Source organism: Nicotiana tabacum, chromosome 12 (assembly GCF_000715075.1).
Source record: "Nicotiana tabacum cultivar K326 chromosome 12, ASM71507v2, whole genome shotgun sequence".
Taxonomy (NCBI): domain Eukaryota; kingdom Viridiplantae; phylum Streptophyta; class Magnoliopsida; order Solanales; family Solanaceae; genus Nicotiana; species Nicotiana tabacum.
This window is the reverse complement of record NC_134091.1, coordinates 57,839,414-57,844,034: the sequence shown is the minus strand read 5'-3', so window position 1 is coordinate 57,844,034 and position 4,621 is coordinate 57,839,414. Positions and strand designations below refer to the sequence as shown.

The following is a 4,621-nucleotide window of genomic DNA, read 5'->3' as shown; positions in this document are numbered from 1 at the left end:
TAGTATTATGTAGTAAATAATATTTTTTTGTTTATGCATATGTACAAGCTTGATCTTATTTAATCATGCAATATTTAATGAGAAGAAAGGGCATTTCAATATTTAGCTTGTGACGGTAATTAACCCCCACGCATTAAAATTTATAAAAGAGATTATATTGTGACAATTATAGACCCCAACTAATTAATTATTTTTTACAGAAAGCTCATATTGTGATGGTTATACATTGCCACTAATTATTTTTTGAAAATCACAGATCATATTGCGACAGTTACAAAGCCCCATAAATTATTATTTTTTAGCATTAAAATCATATAAAGAAGGTTATAGCCCGCCCTTACTTGACTTTAAAACCCCCACTAATCACAAAGTTAATTTGCGAAGGTCGTCGTGGGGGTTCTTTAAAACCGTCACAAAAAGCCTTGTGGGGATGATAACCATGGCATTTCGTAAAACCCCCACAATTCAATTTGTGGGGGTCCGAAACCATCACAAAATTAAGAAAAAGCCTCCACAGATATGTTGACGAAAGCGGTGGTTGCAGATAGGCATGAGTTTTGTAGAAAATTGGCGGACATAAAGCCTATCAATAGCTCCTCTACTTGAAGATACATTTGGCCCCTTGGCTTGAGAGGGAGTTTGTTGGGCTCATGCCCATGTTATCCAGCCAAAGGCCTAATGGCCTAATCCTATTCTCTTTTGAATTCCATTCCTATTCGGAATTGGATTCGATAGTTATTCCTACTTGGAGTTGGTTTTGGTTTTTAAAGAAAGCATCACTCATTATCTACAAATTGAGCAACTTAGAGAATTGTTCTATGCTTTTTGATATATGTCTTTGAAAGACTTTAGCACATAAGAGTAATTTTTGAGAGAACTTTCGTTAAGAGAGAAGAGAGAAGAAAAAGTGTTCGTTTTGCTGCAGATTTTGTTCCGACCAGCCAGCTTCAAATTATGTCTTCCAATATTTTCACCACTGGATCTTGCTGAAATTTTGACTGAGTGTTTCTAACATCTTGATCTTTGATTTGAACGGTGGAGATCAGATTTGGTGGCCCTTCGCAGCCGATTTCGAGCCCCGAATAACAACTTTATTTTTGTAACTTCTCTTCTTTTTTCAATTGATTTGTTGTTGCTATTGTTGCTTCGTGTTTGCCACTTATTGTGTAGTTATTTTGAAGAACTTTTGTATCCCTCTTATAGTTATAGTGAAGCTTTTTATATCTTTGTGATCATGTCGCTTTTACCTTCGATTTGAAGAGTTTTTCACGTTAAAATTTGGTATTATTAACTTCTTTATTTTCGAGTTTTTCTCTTCCTCGACATAACAGTTCAGATCAGTGTAATTTTACTTGAATTTTAGTAGCAAGGTTATCTTTTCATCATTTGATGCGTACACTTTTTCCTTCCCCGTCTTTTAAACTCCTTAACTACAGGGGCGTCCTGACCCTAAAACAAGTGAAGCACTTGCTTTAGGCCCCAAAAATTTAAAGGCCCCAAAATTACTATTTCTCTATATATAGTAGTATATTATTTATATAATTATCTCTTATTATTGATAAATTTATTTCTTTATTGTCATGTTAATTTTTAATAACTCGATTTCTTCCTCTAATTAATATAACTAAAATAGTTTTCTGTCAATCTTATTTTACTTTTTTACTTAATTATATTTCTCTATTCATTAGTTGGTCACATAACTATATCTAATAATCTAACTTATTATTTATTTTCTTTACATAAATTATACTCTCTCCGTCCCAATTTATATGAAAGTGTTTGACTGGACATGGAGTTTATGAAATAAAGGAAAGCTTTTGAAACTTGTAATCTTAAATAAATCATAGAAATTTGTGGGCTAGATATCATCTCATTAATGGTAAAAAGAAAAATCTAAAGTTAAATTGTTACCAAATATAGAAAGGGACTTACTAAAAAAAGGAGTCACTTAAGTTGGGACGGAGGAGGTATGTTTTCTGGGTTCTCCCATTTCAGCTGTGATGCAATCAACGTTAAATTCATTTAATTCTGTACTTTATAAAACTAAGTTTTCATATTTTTTAATTCCACATCCTCACTTGTCTAATTTTTTAAAAAACGATGTTCATTAAATAATATATATATATATATATATATATATATATATATATATATATATATATATATATATATATATATATATATATATAAAGGCTTTGCTTTAGGCCTCGGATGATGTTGGGCCGCCCCTGCTTAACTAAATAATCGTCCTAACATTAAACAATGATGCAACATAAATAAGAGCAGATAATTTCTCTACTCTTTTAAAATTGCCTTTCATAGTTTATATATTAATACTTTATTTAAGTTTGATTTTAATATTTTATGTTTCTCACGTTGTGTAAGCATGAAGGAGGATTATATGTTTATTAGATAAAAAAGAGGTGTAAAAACAAACGTCTACAGTAGATGGCTCTTTAGATGATAAAATAACAAATGAAAATAAAATTGCAAATGTGGAAATTCACTTAAAACAATCAAGACAATAAATGGAGATTCGTATTACAATACCAGTTTACACTTTACATACGAAAGCTAATAGCCTGAAAAAAGTTCTCTTATCCTATACAAATCAATACATTCTGATTATCTAAGTCTAAATGTTTCAAATACGAATATTTAATTAACATGCTATCTATTGTTTTATTCTTCCCATATCTCCCATAATAAAGTTGGTCTGTTGTTGCTCTTCTCACGAGTTTTTTCCAATCCTTCTATCCTTGCGATCAATTCAAGAAATGAAGGCTGCTACTCGAAAACATGATTACTTTGAAATTTTCATGCTTCCTCCCAAAGAAGGTTCAGGATTCGGCTGTGAACTTGTTCTTCACCGGGAGGGGAAAAACCCAAGTAAATGCCATGTATCCTCTAGATTAACTTCTTATGTTGATCCATAGTCTCCGAATAATTCTGATCGTACTTTACATGATAATATGATCGACACGCAATGGGTTGAGACTCGCAACAAGAGACAAGAAAGCTCAAGGCTACCGTCGGAGGAAAGGAAGACAAAGGAGTTAACGTCCCCTTTCCAAGTGAATCAAACCTTCCGTCCTTTATTATTGCAGCAAAACCACAAACCATGCACACTGTAAATTAAATTAACCAATCATTAGATATAATTTATTAGACTCAATGTCTTTTACTTTTTATGGGACTTTTATAAACAAAAAAGGCAGATCGACACATCAAAGATTAGAATCAAAGCATAAACGAAGAGAGGAACTTACAAACTTGGTAACTCATTGATTCAATGTTGAAGAATCCATGAAGAGGATTCCTGCTGGAATTGGATTCCATCGTCGTCATCGTCGTCCTCTTCAGTGATGGTAGCCCTCATCATCTCCCCAGATAGGCTAAGTTGTATTGAGAATGATGGTGACTGATAAAGCATATCACTATATATAGGAGGGACATGGGGCTCTAGGGTCAAAAGTTATTACAAACTTTTCTAAAATAAAATCTAGTTTGCTCCAGAGAAAATCTGATTTACTCCCAATTTTACTGCAAATATTAAAGTTCTACATTTTGTAGCCTCTAAAATATATAGTAAGTTGTTACTAGTAAAATCTGATTCCCTTCTAACTCTAAGACGAATATTTGGTCGGTTGTTGCTTGTATTCCTTGCCTAGCAATAGTAAGTTGTTATTAATAAATCTGATTCTCGCTCAACTCTAAGACAATATTTGGTGAGGCAAAGTTCATCTAGATGATTATTCTGGAGGTCTTGTGTAAATTAAACCGCAGATACATGAACGTGGCAAGGCATCCAGTAGGAATTATTTCTCGTGTCAGAGAACTAATGAATAAGTTGTCATGAACTATGTCACATGATGCCCAATTTGTTGGAATCTGGGGCATGGGAGGTGTCAGTAAAACTACCATAGCAAAACCAATCTTCAATGAATGTTATCCAAATTTTAAAGGTCCTTTATTAGGGTCTGTTTGGAAAGTCATCCGATAATTGGAATTGGTGTAATTACTAGGGTAGTAATTACACACCCTTGTAATTACGCAATATAATAATTATGACGACCTGTTTGTTTGTCATAACATAATCACATTGTAATTACAAGCATACTGTTTGGTTGCATAAGTGTAATTACACAATTAGATTATATTTTAAATAAAGTAATTATCAAAAATTAAAAGTTAATATAATAAATATATATGCATATGAATGATTATTTATAAGTATAAATGATATTATATTTGGTATTTAAGATGCATATATTTTCTTGAATATACATTAATTAGCAATCATATTTTTATAACTAATATTGTAAAAATAATTGATATATATTTTCTAAATTAATAATATTTAGTTTAATTAATTATAAAACTAAAAACATACGTTTTGTTAGGACATGTGATGACCCGATAGGTCATTTTGAGATTTTGCCTCTATTCCTGTGTTTCGAGATCTCGATTAGCTCCATTTAGTATTTTTCGATTTACGTGCGGAGTCTGTGTCCTAATTCGGAAAATTTTATGCAGAAAATTGAAGAAAATATGAAATTTTACCTTAAAATGACTTGAGTTGACTATGGTCAATATTTTAAATAAACAGACTCGGATCAGT

General features: G+C 31.7%; 1 long non-coding RNA gene across 1 annotated transcript; it reads right to left on the bottom strand.

Annotated features, from left to right (window-relative positions):
- Window positions 1-2,502: 2,502 nt before the first annotated feature.
- LOC107768008 (uncharacterized) lies at window positions 2,503-3,821 on the bottom strand. Its single transcript, XR_001644061.2, has 2 exons — window positions 3,270-3,821; window positions 2,503-3,128 (listed from the first exon to the last, which is right to left on the bottom strand). It is a non-coding gene; the product is annotated as an uncharacterized LOC107768008 (long non-coding RNA).
- Between the last annotated feature and the right edge of the window lie 800 nt (window positions 3,822-4,621).